The following is a 20,231-nucleotide window of genomic DNA, read 5'->3' on the forward strand; positions in this document are numbered from 1 at the left end:
TATTAACAATAATATGAACAATGTAATAAATTGTATCATTTAAAAAGCGCAGTTTTTAATAAATATTTAGATAAAGAGGACGGCTATATTTTCGTTTGAGGTGCATACGATGACCACAGTTCTTACGGCTATAAATTTTTCTACCCCTCGAACGTTAAAATTGACCACACCAGTAAGTTGATCATAAGTCTAAGTTGATATTTATAATCAAATATCAAAAATGTTAATCAAGATAATTTCTGTATTTATAAAAAATAATAATAAATAGTAACATATTCTAAACTTCAAAAATATTATATTAATAATGAATCAAAAGACCTAAATTTTAAGTCCAAGTTTGTTTTAAAAATGACCTACAATTAACTCCGCAGACAAATAAGTTTTCTCCGTAGACAAATAAGTTTTATTTTTTAATAAGTTAGACGAATAAGTTATAAGTTAGTACACTGTAAAAAAAATACCCTTTATTTTTTTCGGAATTTCTCTTTACATGTAACAGTTTACAGCCATTTTGTTGATAAAACGGTTTTTATCCGTTTTTTACTCTAATCACAAACGATTTAAAACTGGCAGTTGAAATTCTATTTTTGTCATGCAGTTTTGCGGTCCGTGACATACCTTTACCTTTTCTCCAATCATTTTACGATTATTTTTTTATACTAGCTTCAACTTATTAGCAACTATTTAATGGTTTTGGACATTGTATAAATAAAACTACGATTTGACTTTATTATAAAATTGATATAATATTTGCAGGTTTCCGAAATTAGACATCCGCAACAAGTCTGATTACGGATAAATTTTTTTTGTAAATTTTTACAGAAAATTTGTTTCTGTATAGTAAAACACAGCTAAGCCAGCTGGCGGCTTAAAACCGTAAATTATAAGGATTATTATTATTATTATTTTTGCAGTGTAGGTAACTAAATATTCGTCTAGTAGACTTTCGACATTTGCCTGTTTTTAAAAATAAAAATCAGTAACATTTCATAATCTTCAAAGGGTCATCCTTGGTGAGCTTCATATTTTGAACACAGTTCGAAATTATAGTTGACGAAAATGGGATACAGCTATTAAGAAAACGGACCATAGCAAGTGATAACACTTTTCAAACAAGCGTTATGACTATAGCAATTTCGAAGAATCAAAGGATGATTTAAGATGCACGTTGCACCAGTGTTATTTTTTATTATTTATTTACTTTAAGTAAGCAAAATTAGAAATGTATATATATATATATATTAAACACGGTATTTCAAGCTATGTTTACTTTTTTAAACACGCATTTTGAGCTATATTCACAATAAAAAAGTTAAGCAATAAAAAGAAATGTTAAATTTTATCACCTGTCTGTAAATAACATAAATATTAATATAGCATTAATAAACATTTAATAATATTTCCTCACGTGACTTTGGCATGAATAAAGAAAGGATATATAAAAATAAAACTGCTTTTAAATCGCAGTTTGTGACGAAAATATAAACTTTTATAAATACAGATTAACTAAATTTCTAATGACAAATCGATTCCCTTTGTGCTATTACTTCATATTTCTTTGCAAGCAACCTTAGGATTTTTATTTTTAAGAAAATAAATCAACAAACACTTTACATTTAAGAGCACTAGATTTTGAGTTCGAACGCTTACAAACAAAATATTCAAAAAATGAAGCTTAGAATTTTCGTCTGAAAATAATTTTTTTAGGCCTTATCAGCAATTATAAAAAAATTTTTTTTTAAAGAAAATGTCCCAATATGTGTATGGACGGATAGATATTTTATTAATGGAAGAAGTTGGCGTAAAAATATGATAAGCCAGTTAAATTTTCTTGAATAGAGTTTTAAAATAATATTATTTTAAAAACAGCGTGCTTTTTATGTACGCAATAAGATGTTCCTCTGTATTGCACCACTATCGAGTAAAACTTCCTTCAGAAACTTGTTAAATACACAACTTGAAACAATACTTAAGGAAAGTTGAAAGAAATACTTACGTAAGTAAAAAATGTATTATTAATAAAAAGAAGAAAAAATGCATGGCTTATACCGCCTAGCTCTTAACAAAATGTCTGAAAATGTAAGAGCTCAACGGTATTCCAAAATAAAAAAAATTTAAAAAAAAACTGTATAAGTAAAAAAAAAAGTTTTTCAAATCCAAAATTTGCGGATTAATAAATAAACACAAATCCTGCGTTTTAGGGTTAAAATAATATTTTGAATAAATCATTGATCCTCTAAACAATTTCGTTGTTTATAAACTATGTGGAAATAATAGCTGTTTAGTTAAAAAGAAACTATTCTTAATGATAAAATATAAACTATCAAAACTATTAATTAGAAAAAAACTAGACCAAGATAAAATTACTTTTACTTTGCGTGAATTTTATAATTAACTGCGGGAGGAAAAAAAAGATAATAAATTCAAACCTTAAAAGAATATTGATTAGAAAAGATAATTAATGTATAAAAAAAGGCAGTTATAAAAAATTCACGCGCACACAGTAAGTTCTCAGGACAAACTCTTAATTAAGCAAATTATTTTAGTTGCATCATCACAAAACAGTGCCAGTTAACTATTCAGGGCTAAGTTTTAGGGAAGAAGAAAAAATTAGTTAAAAGAGAAATACTTCAACTCTACTCAAGAATAAATTATGGCATAAAAGGTTCCGTCGCCAAGTTAATTTCTCGTAGCGAAGTCGCTAATGAACTTTTTACACGAAATTTCAATTTACCGCCCAATAAAAATAACTCATATGACATGAAATATTTTATTCAAATCACATAAAAAGACATTATTGCATTTTTTTGTGTGACTGTAAATAGATATACTTACACTTTGTTTTTTCAGGATTTTGTTCTTTCTGCATTAAATTTTGGGTGGTATTTTTTGTTATTTTGTCAATTGTTGCAACATTACTAAGAAACTTAAAAATAATTAGAATAATGAATAATCTTAATTATCTATCTATATTATATAAAACGCTAATACGTACGTATGTATGTATCAATAAAACCGATGATATTTCTTTTCTCGCGCTGGCAACAGTTTTCATTTTTAATTGATTGGATTCGGCGAGCAAGAGCACGTAGTGAGCAACCAGATAACAATAACCAGAGTGAGTATTATCAGGTTGTTCAATTCAGATTCATGCACTAAAAACATGACAATATTTAATTTAAATTCAATTGGGTATAATATAAAAAAAAACACAACTACTTCCACTTAGTAGGAATAACATTTACCATGACGCAATGCTAAATTCTATGCCACTATCCACATAAATCAATTATTAATCAAAAATCGAATATCAATTACTTTTCTTTATAATGCAATAAAATCTGGCGAGCAGCTATTTAAACGATCAAACACTTCGTTTGTTTATTTGTGGCTTGAAGTTAGGCTCGCAGAAAATGCCGTTCATGGGTTAAATTTAGTAGGAATAACACAACCTGTGACGTAGGCTATAGTATACCCAATTAGGAATTAATTAATTGAAGTGAGAAAGCTTTAAAAGGCCGCTGTTGAATTGATATTTTTCTACTGGGAGCTACCTAAACGTCTAAAAAACGTTTAAGTGTTTGTATTGAATGCATTGAATTTTTTTATATTTCGCGTTTATTTATGCATTGAATTTTCACGCTTCAAAATGCAGAATATTAGTGAAGCAATATTTGATAATTTATTTTGCTAATATGTTTCTTATTTAGCTAATGTTTTGATTTTTTCACCATGTACAATCTAAATAGCTAATATACTTTTTTAAAAGCCAATAAGAACATTGGTAGAATTCTTCTACATAAGTACAATACTATGTCTTTGATGATAAAATACTATGTCTTTGATGATAATATATTATGTCTTTGTGCTAGAACATTGTGTTCATTGGCGAGCGAGCGCAGCGAGCCATGGTTCATGGCGTGAACCACATAAGACTGCGTAGCAATTCTCGGGGGTTGGCGAGCGTTAGCGAGCAGGGGGCGGAGCCTCCTAGTATTATATAAAACGCTAATACGTACGTATGTATCAATAGAACCGATAATATTTCTTTTCTCGCGCTGGCAACAGTTTTCATTTTTAATTGATAGGCTTCGGCGCGCAAGAGCACGTAGTGAGCATCATATGGCTAATCTATATTATATAAAACGCTAATACGTTTTAATTGATAGGCTTCGGCGCGCAAGAGCACGTTGTGAGCATCCAGTGAGCAGGGGGCGAAGCCTCCTAGTATGAGTGTAAAATTAAACCATGACTTACCATACATTATTTTAAACTTTATTGGTAATAATATTAGTAACGAAATTGATTGAAGAAATATGATCATTCAAAGGTATGAAAACTTGTTAAAATTTAAAGAGCACAATTTAAATAAGGGCAAATAAATAATTTTAAAAAATTCAAGCAGCTTAAAAATGAAAGTATTGGGGAAGCATTTTTTAAAAACCTTTATAATCCGAAAAAGGTTATAAAGTCACTACGAGAGATCTTTTTATTTTTTATTTTTAATTATTTTTTAAACAATTAACGCTATTTGTTAAACGAGTAATTTTCCAAAGTTCCAATTCAGAGTTTGAGGACGTAGACGAACTAAGTTTTTACTTTCTACGATCTATTAAAACGTACAAGTTGCAGCAAAATTTCTATGGTCCTCTTTTAAAGCGCAATTACTTTGTTCAAAACAATAAATTCTTTAACTTTTCCTGTTTGAAAAAGAATAATATAATTCTATACGGCAGGGGGTCTCTAAACTTTTTCTGCCAAATCAATCACACTGTTCCGTCACTAAATGCCAAGGGCGGAGAATGCGGCAACCGCCCTAAGCATCGAATCAATGACTTAGTATTCAAAAACTGAATCAGGCCCTAGACTAGGGAGAGGCAAATTTGATAGCAAGTTCTGGATCATTAAAATTTAAATATCTTTTATATTAAATAAAAAAGAAAGTTTTTTGTTGGAAATAAAACACTCTTATAAAAGAATAATTTTCTTAAACATCCACATAAAATGTATCTAAAATAAGGATGTATATCATTTAAATGTTTCAACCAAAATTTCATAGTTTCTTTTCCTTAGCCCTTCCACACATTACATTATTATACGATATTTTTCAGAGGCCCAAAGTAATATAGCATGACAAAATTTAAATAATTCAAGAGAATTGTTAGAAAACAGAGACTAATTGCATAAGTGTAATTTTTTTTAAAATACTTTAAATGGTAAACGTAAATAATTAATTGCAGGTGAAAATTGTGCTCGGTCAAGTAAACCATAATAGTGCTCTTAACATAACGTTAATGCTACATATAACTAGAATTGAGCACTGATTCGGTGAATCGATTCACCAACTTTCAACTGATCCGAATCGATTGATCGTTCGTAGATTCGAATCAGTTGATATCATTGGACTAGATTAAAATGATAGTGAATTATTGCTTCACAGTGCTGCTATGTTATATATGGTTAAAAATTTCTTGCAAAACTTTTATTCTTGCGCATTTAGTATTAAGGAGTTAAGACTTTCCATTCAAAGAATACGATAGATTTACAGATAAAAAATTTAAAAAAAAATTTTTATAAAAAGAAATGCATTTTTTTGTAGCTTCTTAAATATTACCACAATTAAAGGTATTTATAGCATTTAGTAATATATATATAGCTGCCAATTCTTCCGGTTTTCCCGGAAGATTTTATTTCCATATTTAAAGTGGTAGCGAAATTCGTGTTATCTCGCTAAGCTTTTTGAATTATAATAATAATTATAAATGAGTTTGACCACCACTACATATAAATAATTACAACAAATATTAAAAGCATATTAGTCCTTACGATAGCGAATTTCAACCAGATTAAAATATAAATATATTTTTGAGGAAGATAGTTTTTCGGTAATTGTTTTATTACCACTTGGAAAATCTATTCTCGAAAAGAGTGAATGTTGGCAGGTATGCATATATAATTATAAGATACAAGTATAATTGAAAGAGCTTTAACGTTTTAATACCGTTTTTTTTTATCGACGTTTAGTCAAAGGGAAAAAAAACTAAATATAACAAATAAAGACACTAGCAATAAAGAAATACTCAAGTTCTACAAATGTTTCGGATAAATTATTAATAGAAAAAGTCATAATAGTGTTACACTTTGTTTTTCCAGTAAAGTTAATTCAGGGCTTACCTTAATTTGAAGCAACTTCAGATACAACAAATAAAGCAGAAGAAAAAAAAAAGACTCGAGTTAAAAAAAAATGTTTTTCCCTCTACCGAATAATATGGAAAGCGTCGCCAATTTTCTACAGATCAACTCGCAGGAACAAATCCTTTCAGGGGCACCTGTGATTTGTTGAAAGCTGGCACACACACTCGTCAAGTAGAATATCCTGCCTTAAAAATCGATACTCAATTCGTAAAATGTCAAACTCTGAAAGGAGCACCTTCGCTATAAAAAAAAATATAAAATAAAATGATGAGACAAGAGCGGATTGGAAGATGAGCAGAAAGAAAAGAATATTGTAAAGGTCTTTTCATTTCTTTTCTATGGAAAAACATTTGATCTGGTCTAATGTATTTACGTGTCCTCACACAAAGACGCCACGAGAGATTGATCAAAAAGGAAGAAAAAGAAACCTTTAGAATTTAAGAATGTGGTCTATATTTTCCGTTTCATATACCTAACATTCATAAGTCGATCATTCTTGAGTTTGAGTCAAAAACGAAAACAATAAACAGTAAATAAAGAGACGTATAGGTAGTTGTTTATCTGGATAAAAAAAGATTATATTTACTTATTTTTTCAACAAACATCAGTGATAAACTGGTGGGGCAGGATTTAATGTACAACCAAAACGATACCAAACCATTATTTTGATAGATCGAAACCAAACTTCTATCAAAATAAAAATAATAAAACCTAACTTTGCTAGAAACTATATTGGATGCAGAAAATCCAAGTAAAACGGATGTCGTTAATCAAATATAGGTATGATTATATATTAAAATAGTTTGATATAAATCGCGATTTAAACATAAAAGCATATCTGCTAACTGGTTCCTGAATGAAACTTGGAAAAATGAAGCAATTTGACAACAAAACGTATTTAAAAAGCACACTTTCTAACCGATTCTTGAAAGAAAAATCAGAGAAAAAGAAATTAGAAACATTTGCAAACGGAACACTTAGAAATTGCCGATATCATTCAAAAAATTTTAAGAGAAAAAAGCTAAGGTGCTTAATTTCATAAAACAACCTATAGTTAAATAGCTTTTGATCTAATAAATGGATTTTCATGTGTTTGAATGCCATTTTCATGATTTGACGGAGACTCACTTAATAAACATGCCAATTAATTAGAGCTAACCTTTATACACGTTACAAAATTCAAAACAAGAATGATTCTTCACATAAATATACTTTGCTAGGAGAAATTCAAAATCTAAATTTTCAAATTAATGGAGGAGTGCTTGCAAAAAAAATCGGTAAAAATGGTCAAAATAGAGGGTTCACACCTGATTCAAGCAAGATTGCAAGCTCTAAGGGGAGGGGGGTAGCCAAGTATATTTAATATATGCTTTTAGGTGCCAAATATAAGGAAAATACACTGAAAATCAGAAACAATAACCCTTTGAACAAACAAACTTTTTTTCCGGGAAACGTTTAGCTTTTGGCTACCTTATTATACATTCTTAAATTAATATTAAACACATTTTTGTATGTTTTCTAATATTATTGGGTAAAGAAGAAAACTGTAGCGACTATTATATCAAACAAGCGAAAAGGTCGGTAAAAAAAGGTTTGTGAAATGCAAGAAACTATGAAAGGGTAAGCAGGGTTCATATTCAATCTGTAGGGGGGAAAAAATCGCTGAATAACTAGAGCAACAATTCTTAAAAAGAGAAGGAAAAATGCACATGGAGCATGTGCCCACATATTGAAATATCTACAAAATTATAGTAATTAAGTACTTATAAAAATCGAAATTTTTTTTAGACTTTTAACAAAGTGTTTTTTTTTTCTTCCCCGATTTAAGTCAATTCTAACTTTTTTGACTTACCCAGGATTCAAAAAAATAACCTTTGTAAAAATCTAAACCCAACGAGTACATCGTTCATGGGCGGCAATAGTGGCACAACTCAAAAAGCTCGTATTATGGACTAAGAACAGGTCTAAATATGAAAATACACATTCTTTTCAGCAGCAATACTAGCACAACTCATAATTCAACTTGAAGGTAATCTTCGTTTAAGCAAACTAAAGCATTTCCTGTGCATTTCCCTTAGCAATGAAAACTTTAAACCCACTTATCTCAAAACATGATTTTTTTGAATTGTGCCACTATTGCAGCCCATGAGCGATATGGTAAATACCAGCAGTACAAGAAGAATTTAAAGTCATATAAATAAATGTAGTAGTGTTTTGAATAATTATAATAATATACCAACTAATAATTAGTTTTAACACGCATTGTGCTTTGTATTTTCACGATTCTATGCTAAATATCGCATTTCGTATTCATGCGATTTTAAAATCAAACATTGAGATTCGTATTCGCGCGAATTAAAAATCATGCACTGAGATTCACAATTGCACAATACATAAAAATCTCGCAACGCTACTTTTACTAAAACGTTGACAAAATTCTGTGAATACATGCTTACTACATACACTTTTTTCTTGATCTAATTTCAGTTATTATTCTAATTATTTAAGAAGTACACTATCTAGCCATTAATGACCGGACACCCCTTGAACGGCAGGTGGACTCGTCCTGGCGGAATAAATACGGAACCTGTGGTGGGGGAAAGAACATTCGCAAGCAGGCGATGGCCATACGAGCGCTAACAGTGAAAATGAGTGGACGGCGAGAGCTGAATGAGGCGGAAAAGGGCATGATCATAGGCGCCCACCGATTTGGTCATTCTATACGTGCCATCTCCGACAAGTTTCAGATACCACGGTCAACAGTTGGTGACATCGTGTTGAAATGGGAACGAGAGGGAGTGATAAAACCGCAGTCCCGACCCGGCAAGCCCAAAATAATTTCCGACAGGGATCGACGATCTCTTCGACGTGTAGTGAAGGCAAACCGACAAATATCGTTGGTCACTGTCGATACCAACTTCGGGCTGCATCTGGCAGTGTTGCCAGTACACGTACCATTCGTCGGGAGCTGATTGCACAAGGATTCCATGGACGAGCAGCAGCACATAAGCCAAACATCTCTCCATCAAACGCCCGCCACCGATTACAGTGGTGCAGAGCACGTCGCCAGTGGACAGCAGAGCAATGGAAAAGCGTTATGTGGAGTGATGAGACACGCTACATGTTGTGGCACTCTGATGGACGGGTGTGGATCTGGCGAATGCCCGGAGAACGGTACCTACTGGAGTGCATTGTCCCCACTGTGAAGTTCGGCGGTGGAGGAATTATGGTGTGGTCCTGTTTCTCATGATTTGGCCATGGACCCTTGGTGTTAGTGCGTGGAACCCTGAACGCAGAAGGGTATAGAGACATCTTGCGCTTCCCACCTTGTGGCAACAGTTCGGTAATGGCCCGTTTGTGTTTCAACACGATAACGCTGCTATTCCAGGGGTCTGCACAGGCCGAATTTACTACCGTTTAGCGGTACCTTCACAAATTCAATTTTAGGTGAAACGGTAGTTTCACAAATTCAACTTTAGGAAAAACGGTAGTTTCACAAAATACTTTTTCTTAAAATTTTATTTTTGTATCCTTTAAGAAACGATAAATCTATATTTTTACCCTGTTTTTGTATTGATTTTGTAAAATAATTTTGAATTTTTCACAAATTATGTCTAAATTTTCACAAAATAGGTACCTTTCAGAAAAACCTAGACAGACCCCTGCATTCATAAAGCACATGCCATCACGGACTGGTTTGATGAAATGGGGGTGCAAGAGCTTGACAGGCCATCCCAAAGTCTCGACATCAATCCCGCTGTAGTGAACAAGGTTTATCGTGAACTCCCGGATATAGTGAATGAAATGTTTGGTCCCGTGCCTTGCTATACACGTATAATGTTATTTTTTGTGGATATAGTGAATTAAAAAAGTGAGGAAGTTGGATATTATGAACTTTTTCTGTCTTCGACTGATTTTTTTTCATTTTTTTTTTTTAATAATTTTGGAATGTCTACTTCAAAATAAATACTTATACTGATTTTTAAAACCATCTATAGAGAGTGGAATGTAGCTATAAGCATTTTCTCCTGTTTGCTTCTTTTATTGCACTTTTCCATCCCTAAACAAAGGCCTACCTAGGCAGATGTAAGGACAAATTTTTCCCTGCATCAATTAAAGATTACTAATTTTTTTTTTTTTTTTTTTGTACATAAGACGAAGAGTAATGAAAAATAAAAGCAAGTTAACACATCTATTGTTACAACGTATTATTGTCCAGTCATTTTTGTATTTCATTTTATTGGTCATATATTTAAATAATGTATAATAAAAAGGAGTTCGGAAGCATTAGTTAAAATTGTTTGCTGAACATATATAGTGAACTACCGGCTATACTGAACAGAAATTTCGGTCCCTTGAAGGTTCACTATAGCGGGGTTTGACTGTATATATAAACAGTATAAATCAACTGGTGATATTTGCTCATTGAATTCTACTAAAGATAAAAATTCTGAAAGGGAAGTAATGTGCCGTAACTACCACTAAGATTATTAAATACCACCTCACTAGTACATAAAACATGGAAAACTGCTCCTTTCTTGAGGGGTAACTTTTAATAAAAGAAACCTAACATTTTTTTAAAAAAATCCGTGATTTTCAGAGGAATTTCGCATTATTAAGGGGACTACAAAAGGATTGAAACTAACAGAGTTTAACAATGCGTACAGAACGTTTTTTAATTGAGATTTTGTGTTTGTAGAAAGCTTTTCATTTTATCCAAGTCGGATAAAATGAAATGGGGGACTACTTCACTAAATTTTCTAAAGCTAGTATTTCTAACATTATATGAAATCAAATGTTTATTTTGTGTAGAATAATTATTTTAAAACATGATTCAATACAAGTAAATAACCTTAAGTCAATGATAATTTAAATAATTATCTTAAAAAAGTAGTTATCTCTAAAAGCGAAGTCAATGAAAAAGTGTAATTCGTTTCGAAGTAAGATAAAGGAATCGCCGTACAATTATTGACGCTGATACAATAATAAATTTAGGTAATAGATGCATAGTTAAATAAAAGAAATAATCTAAGTATTAAAAAGCAAAGTTGAAGCTAATGGAGAAAAGGAACAGTAGAAAATCGCCATACGCTCAATATATTTTGGTAATAAGTAACGCTGTTAAGTAACTGGTAAATTCTGGCTATCATGAATCGGTCGCAAGCATTTTAATCACGTCAAGTGATGCTAAATACAGTTAATCTATAATCTGATGGGATGGACTATAAAAAACATTATGTTTAAGCATGTTTGGCTTAACCAAATAATGTAAACCCATGGGGAAGAGAAACAAATAATAATAAATAAATAAAAAACTAAAATTATTCTATTAAGTTTTATTTATTCACTCTGTATTAAGAATGGGTATTCAGATAGTTCAAATATATAACATCTTAATGAATTTTTCAGAAAAATATTCGGTAAATTATTCTTAAATTCACTCATGTATTTTTAATAATATTCTAAGAAAAACAATTATTTAGTACATATTTTAATTGCTCAAGCATGAATAATGTAATTAAAATAATAAAATAAATATAATTCTATGGAAATGATAGACCGAAAGCAAACAAATAGGTTGCTGGAATCTTGATCAAGTTGCCTACTATTGGGGATTTTCCCTGCATTTCTTATTTTGAAAAAATTGCTCTGAAAAGAATAGCCAGAGCAGTTATTCTGTTAGTCATAAATGCATGATTGATTTAGAATGCAATGAAACTACATTTTTTAACTAACTAAATACTACGAAGCACTGAATTTCAACTTTTAAGTATTCAAGCGGTTTTAAACTACTTACTGGCAAACTGATTAACTTTATACAGGGTTATTCATAATTCCCTCCGGGGTTTCGAAGCGTTATAGTAAAAAATCGAAGATGAATATGGCAAAAAAGAACATACCAAATTATTCCGAAAGTATTCAAGTTTTAATTTAAGCAGTTGCCGGTAGATGGCAGTAACATGTACCACTGAAGCTAGTTGTAGTAAAGAAAAATAGCGTTTACAGGCGGAGGGAATTATGAATAACCCTGTATTACTATGCGTGCTAATAAAATTCTTATTATATAAAAAAAATCAATAAAATGATAGTCTATTATTCAGCCATAAAATTTAACATTCTCGATTAGCTGATATAACTAGCAACATATTAAAGATGTAATTAAAATACCAATAGTAAATTATAATATAAATAACAATAACTAATTATTTTATAAAGGCAAATAATTGACTTTTAATAAAAAAAATGTAAAGCAAAAGAAAAATTAGATGTTTTTTTAATCACTGAGTGAATTTCTCGCATTGCTGTTAGAACAAAGAATATACATAGGGAAAGAAGTGTAGCTTCCACAGGCATAATGTAAACCAGTCATTTAAGTTTAGGCGCATTCTGTGTATATAGGGGGGGGGGACAACAACATTTAAGGACAATATAGTGGAAATTCTTGTAACAGGTTTGCACCCTTTTCTCTTCCCAACCACTACTGGGATTAGAGTGAAGAATAAAATTTTTTCTCTTTTTGTTACTTGTTGGTTTGTTCTGCATTTTCGCACTATTAATAAACAGTGCTGTATTAATTAAGATATTTCTTTGAGAATACACTTATATCATCTATGTTAATTACATCCTGGACTGTTTGGGGCTTTCCGGAGAGGACATATCCTTTTCCCCCTTCTGGTCCTCGATTTTCTTAGGGTCAACGGTCTGATGGACCTTGTCCGACTTTGTCAGGCATTGGAGGATAAGCCACAACACAGTGTTAATTAAATCTGCTAACATATTTTGACATTAAAAGAAAGAATGAAATGACAAGAAGCAACATACCTACCATTTCATTTATATATGTGTAATAGGAATAGAGTTGTTCAACAACCAGTTCATAGGCAACATACTTGTTGATTGTCAATTTACCTCTTATACGCATGCGCTATGATGTTCTGCTAAATCTGAGTATGTTGTTCACCTTGTAAGTTGTTTTCCTGGCATAGCTTAGCGAACAACAATGAATAGATCCCCACGTTAGCTACATATTCGAAGACCTCGACCTCCCCTCCTTTCTACATTCTTTGGTTAGACTCTACATCTGGGTGCGTAGCCAAATCACTCAACAAGAAATAAGCATTCTGACAAAGAACTCTTTTCTGGATTATATTAGCCACCATAAAGAGATAGAGATTTTTCTGTTCGACTTCAGAGAGTGGAAAATGAAGCCTGAGGTTGAGAATATCTTGCAAAATGCAGCAGAGTTGCACACGAGAGTGCAAAAACCTCAGCGAACCCAGCTCAGCAGTCACTCTCAAGTATTTCATCAAACATGTAACATGATTGGAGCTATCATCCGTTATGGGCTGACGACACGCCACAATGGATTGTGGTTGAATGAATTGCGAAAAAGTTGTACAGAACAATGTGAAAACCATGCTTTTGCATAATACGCATACCTGCCAACTTTTACGCATTTGGCGTAAAATTTTATTTTTATATTTAAAGTGGTAGTAAATATATACTACATTCTCTTTTACAAACTTAATTTTTAAATGGATTTGATCACCACTATTCTTAAAAAATTAAACATATATATTAATATGCGTTACTATCATGGTTGCCAGCTGATGCTTTATCAAATGCAACTTATTTTTTTGCTTACGATTGAAATTTTAATTCCATTTTACTACCACTTGGAAAAATCATAATGGAAGGGATTAAAAGTTGGCAGGTATGAATACGGATACGCAGTGAAAATCGACATGGCAAAGAAAAAAAAATCTCATTTTCTAAAAGGGAAAATTCAGCACTTTTCAAAAACATCCCAATGAAAAAAGCTCCTTTAAGAGCTTTTAAAAAATGAAAATCGAAAATAAGCACTTTTTGAAAACGCTATGCACCCTGTGTTTAGGGCTAGGCCAAACATGTGATTGACACTGCCAAGTGAGCTATTTTTTATTTATATCTAGTCAATATTTTTGCCAAAAGAATCAATAATTTTATGCTTATTTTGAAAGATTGAAAAGTTTTGTTATTAAAGTAAAAGTAATTTTTTAACATAAAAAGTTTAACAGTACCATATAGAGTTCACAAAATAGTATTCCCAGAAATTTATTCCATAAAATATAATATCTGTAATATGTATATAAATATCTTACCATAAAATATCTGTATGATATCTGAATATATTATATCCATAAATGCTTGAATACCTAAAGTTACTTTTTGAGAACAGTATACTGTGCAGGGATGTAAAAAAACTTCTGCTTTTTCAGAAAAAATCCAAACCATAAGAGCTTTTCCATGGTTTTGCAGTATTATCAGGGTTTATTTGGTTTTTTCAAAGTTAATTGGGATTTTTTCACCACATTTTTCTTCATTCTTGATAGTTTTGGAGTAAGTCTTACTGCATTAATAAATAGCATTAATTTAGTAATTTTTAAAAAAAAATCATTTAAAACTATATATAACAGGACTAACAGGTCTGAGAAAATTGTATTTAAAATACTTTTATGAATAAATTTTACTTTTCCTTGAATCGCGATTTAAAAAAATACTAAATATTATAGCTTGTAATTACAACAGTTTCCCGGGGTTTGTCTAGGTCAAATTTACTACCATTTGGCAGTAGGTACCTTCACAAATTCAATTTCACAAAATATTTTTTCTTAAAATTTTGTTTTTTTATCCCGTAAGAAAGGATAAATCCATATTTTTGTGTTGATTTTTTAATATAATTTTTAATTTCCACAAATTATGCCTAAATTTTCACAAAATAGGTACCTTACAGGTTCAGAAAAACATAGACAGCAGGGGTCTGTTCAGACATTTTGTGAAAGGTCCTGTTCTTGTAAAATTGTGAAAAAATTACTTGTAATTTGTGAATATAAAATAAGAGTTAAGTCACATTTGTTCAACCAGTGTCCTGCTTTGTGAATTTGTGCTAATAGGGTCCTGTTGTTGCAAAAAACCTCTTCAAATGGATACAAAATTATGCTCAACTGTAAAATTATAATAAAAAAAATTAAATTTTCAAAAATAAACAGCTATTGCTGCTACTAAATTAAAGATGCAACATACAAATATTTGGTATTTAGCCCATACTGCACAACACAGAATATTCATTTTGGACAAATAATGGAAACAAAATCACTCCCATTTTTAATAATTTTAAGTGACGTATTTTAAATCAACACAACTTAGTTATGTATCACTTCTAATGTGCTACACATTAAGCAAACTTAAACAATTCTTAAATTTATAATAGTTTTTTTTAAAAATTTATAAGAGTTAATATTTATTTCATAATATTTTATCAATTAATTTTATGAATAATATATTGCTCAATTATTTACTTACAAAAAAATATCATTTAATATCAATAAGAATGTACACATGATGTTTGCTGAAGTAGAAATATTTTCTTAGAATACTACATTTGGAATTAATAAATTTTTTTTGACTTCGAAGAGGTTAAGGTACATAATGTAAATGAAACAAGATCAAACTTAGCCTTAGAATTATAGCAGAAAAACATGATTAACAAAATATTAGAACAATATACATCGATTGCCAGTCGATTTGAAAATATCTATGATAGCTGAACACTCAGCATCAGTCAATTTTTCCCATTTACAATATTACGCAAATGTCTTTCGAGTTTTCGAGTATCTCTTGTGATGCGTCCGATTAAAGGATAAATTATTTTGCGAAGGGTCCGTTTTTACGTTAAAATATTTTGTGAAGGGTCCGTTTTCATGAAAAGATATTTTGTGAAGAATCCGTTAATGGACCCAATTTTCTTCTAAACAGACCCCTGGTTTTAATTATATTGTGAATTAGTATCACAAATCTTTGTGAGAATACCATAGTATGTTATTTCTAATTGTACATGTTATTTAAAAGATTAATTAGAAATTTTAAAGCACAGTAGAATATAGAGGTAATGAAATTATAAATTTTTCAACATATTAAGTTTGTAATTTATTCTGTAATAAAAACATCTTGAGTTGATTTGTAAAAAATAAATAAAATTACGAAAAACCAAAGTGGTTTTTTTCTATAAGTGTATTTTATTATTGTTTCAGATTTTTCAGGTGTTTTTTTTTTGGGGGGGGGGGGGAATCATAGCAATTTTGATACTACTTGAGAAATCCTTCATAGCAAATTCTCTTTCAGCAATGTAAGTAACTTAAAACATGGAAAGCATGACTTAAGGTAAACTTAGACTAAACCATGTAAGTTTTAAATGCTGAGAAAAAAAAAAGAAAAAATTTATAAAATATCAGAGAGGAAACAGGAAATTGCAGGATTTCTCAAGATTACGTAGTGGAGAAATTATCTTCCAATAATTTATTAGAATTTTGATAAGATTTTTTCTGCATTTGAAACTTCATGTTTTACCTCAAGTTTGAAATGCTGAAAGAACTTAAAGGTTTACTTGAAAATTTTTACAATGGAAACTCTTTAATTTTATCTGAACCTTTCCTTTATATTTTATAATACTAAGAAGGTGAAACAGATTTAGTCACGAAAAGTTCCTATTGCGGTATAGCGAAATCTTAAGGATAGATCTATTATATTGAAACACAAACTAATATTTGTTGCAATTACTCCTCTAAACTATAAAACAAATTAGATTTTGAAAAATATGATATTATCTTAATAATATAATAACTTATCGTAGCAAATAAGTTTTTTCTTTTTCTCTAGAGACAAATTTTAGTTAAAAATGAATACAACGATGGTGTTGCATAGCAAATATATTTTGCTCAGTGATAAAAAAAAAAACGGTGACATGTCACGCAATTTTGTTCCTTTTATTTAGTCAGTCACACAATTCTTATTTTTATTGTTAGATTATTTAATTGAAAAAATAAACAGGATGTAAGATACTTTAATTGAGCTGTAAATTGCAGTGTAATCAACCGGAAGAAAGCTAATGTACAAATATAAAAGATACAAAACATAATTTAAGAAAAGTAAATTATCTACCTGGAATTCTGTTGATATGAAATCTACACTTTCTAAGAGAAAGTATTAATAGAATTTAAGCAAAAAGTAACACTATGCAATAGTGGAAAATATAAACATTAAAATGAAAAAGATGAAAATATACAGACAGCCAAATCAAGACAAGCACATCGGGAAAGTAGCAGTAGAAGTATTTGTTTGTTTTAATGCCAGATAAAATGTTTGAAATCCTGAGAACTGCGTTCCCGCTGACGCAGTAATTTTTCCACAGATGCTTGTCACGTCGGTGTGTTGAAAATTCCACGCGGTAAAACCATTCCGGTTTTGCATCCGAATTCATAGATGCGCGTCAAAGAAATAAAGAACTATCGGTTTGATTATTATTTTTGGTGTCACGTATCCAAGCATCTTTTAGTCATGTATAGATGCATTTGAAGAAACACTTTTGCAGTTTCAGGAAAGATATATTAAGAGTTTGGTCCATTTAAACAATGACTATTCACTTTCTATGGAAATAAAATGTTTTTAAGTATTTTGATAGTTCTTTGTTCCTTCTTTTAACTGCTTTTACGAGTTTTCATCACACAAATAATAATGATCTAAAATAATAACGATAAAATGGTGGGGATCTATGCTTTTTTTTCCCTGATAAGTCACGTATAAGTCGCAAATATTTAAAACGATTAAAAACATTTCTTTGCTATTTTTATGAAATTGGGTCGGAAAGAAAATGCATATAAGACTAAAAACAGTAAAGTTTATTTACTTCATTTTTTGTCAATAAAAAACGAGCAAATGAATTTCTTTTCTGCATTGTTTTAGGATATCTTGAATTTTTTACTTCGCTGAAATTTATGAGCAATAAGAAAGATTCGCATCAAAAGCAATCCGATTTAAAAATTTAAATAATAAAATAATAAAATAAAATAAAGAAAAAAATAACAAAATAAAATAAAGAGAGAAAAAGGGAAATGAAAAATGAAACTAATTTTGTGACAACGCACACAAAAAGGAACAATAGATCAAAGGAACAATGTTACGCAATGACGACACTTAATGCATATTTTAAGAATCCGTGTTTAAAATGGAGCAAAAAAAAAGTGCCCGTGTTATGGAATGCAAATAAATAGCTAAGCAGCAAAAAAAAAATTGAAATAGGAGGAATCGTTATTGAATAATTTGGATTTAACATATGAAAAACTTTTGATTGCCTTTCAAAACAAAGAATTCAGAGGAAGATTATTAAAAGAACATTTCGTTTCACCTCTCTATCAAACATATTTTGCTGTTTTTAATCCCAACTTTTCTGATAGCAATCTAAAAATTTTCGCAACTTTTACTTCTTTTTTTTCTTCTTGCTATTATTTACAACCTCAAATGTGCATACCTTTTCAATTTCATTTCTGTCAAATGTTCTAAAACTATGAGTTAAAAGCATTTAAGGCAGAACATTTCAGTAAAAAGATTCTATTTGAGTAAAAAAAATATTATTGCTTTTTTTTAAAATTCTTTTTTTAAAGATTTTGCAATTTTAATGCAAAAATAACAATTGTTAAATAGTAATAAATATATATAGCAATATTATTTTATTAATTCTAATTGATTTTACATCAATTAGGGTTTATTGAAGGAGGTTTTAATAACGTATCAAAAATATTTATTCGGAGACGTTACATCCATATACATGGTTACTAAAAACGTGGTCCCAATAGTTTATAGTCAGGAGGACAGTTGAAAGTTTGAATCTCTCACTGTAACTATTACCTTTTGCGTATTTCAGCAGATCTTAAGAATTTTTAAGGCGAATCATAGAATTTTTAAGAAAGATACAATGCAGTAATAATAGAAAAAAAAGTGCTTTTTCGGAACATTAATATCCAAAATAGTTTTTGACAAGAAGTTGCGTTATGTTATTATAAATTGTTTCTGAAAATTCCTCTTCTCTCCTCTCCTCTATACGCTTAACATTTTTTTTTTGTGTGGTGGATCCGGGGGGGGGGGATTTGAGGCGAGAAAAGAATTTCTTCTAGACAGACAAGTGAGGCCTGTTTTCATTTGTAATTTCTTTATAACAAGAACAATACGAAAGTAATACTTTTTATGCAAAAAAAATCCAACTTTGAAAGTATTAGATTTTTTGATTCGTGAACGAGAACAAATAGGAATAAAACTATAACTCACAACCTGTATTCAATTGTACCTGTACCAAGCACTCATTGTATTTTTTGTACATAAAATGCTTGTATAACTTCTGAACATATCGTCCTTCTTAATCCTATCGTCTCGAGATTTGCCTCATTTAATTCAGTGTAAGACATTTCCCCTGAAAATATACTTTGCATTTTCAAATATGCTCCTGAATAACAATGTAACGTGCACATAAACACGTGTTAAATGTAGAACTTTTTATACATACACATATATTTAAAGTGTACACATAAATGTGTGTTAAAAGTAGTAAGAAACTCGAGCAAACTGCTGTTTGGAGAGAGAAGCCGGTAGCAGATTTAAAATAAGCGATATGAAAGTACACACAATCTGTTAAAAATATCATGCAAAATAATTTTTTTCCCCAGTGTAATCAATTTATGCAGTTAATGCCTCATACGCGGTTTTTATTTTCCACTGAATTGTTACTCAAATCATAATTTTTGAAAAAAATATTTTCGAAAATTTTAAAAGTTTGACTAAAGCAAAGAAATTTCGTGATGCGCCATACTTAGACATTTCCTCTAATGTAAATAGCTGCATATAAATAATTTAAAAATAGCGTAAGATTTGTGTAATTTAATTTTTGGTTAATTTCTTACAAGCAAGTAAACGTACGTTACTAAAGGAATTGAGCACGTAAGCATATTTGCTTAAATTGCTAAAGATAGCGTAAACGTATCTTCGTTAAAAAATAACTTATACTTTAATATAAAGAAACTGCAGCCTTAATCAGAAGCAAATTCGATAACTTTTCAAATGAGAAAACTACATATGTTTTTTTCCGAAAAAACGAGATAAGAATTGGAAATTTGTACTCTTGCATCCGAGATAAAAATGTCGGAATCGAAACATTTGTCACTTAAGGGTTT

The 20,231-nt window shown here is 30.3% G+C and overlaps 1 protein-coding gene across 2 annotated transcripts in view; it reads right to left on the minus strand.

The window, feature by feature from the left end:
* LOC107445323 (neurocalcin homolog) overlaps positions 1–17,347 on the minus strand; it is a 57,735-nt gene extending 40,388 nt beyond the window's left edge. Inside the window, exons 1-2 of one of the 2 annotated variants that reach the window (XM_071187087.2) lie at positions 17,173–17,334; positions 6,175–6,435 (exon numbers count right to left, since the gene is read on the minus strand). The gene's annotated coding sequence lies outside the window, so the exon portion shown is untranslated. Of the gene's footprint in view, positions 1–6,174; positions 6,436–17,172 lie in introns of both variants that reach the window. The other variant, XM_016059687.4, reaches the window with a different exon arrangement.
* Positions 17,348–20,231: the final 2,884 nt, after the last annotated feature.

The sequence above is a fragment of the Parasteatoda tepidariorum genome, chromosome 9, assembly GCF_982258835.1.
Source record: "Parasteatoda tepidariorum strain Cologne lab strain chromosome 9, Ptep-v5.0, whole genome shotgun sequence".
In the NCBI taxonomy this organism is placed as follows: Eukaryota; Metazoa; Arthropoda; class Arachnida; order Araneae; family Theridiidae; genus Parasteatoda; species Parasteatoda tepidariorum.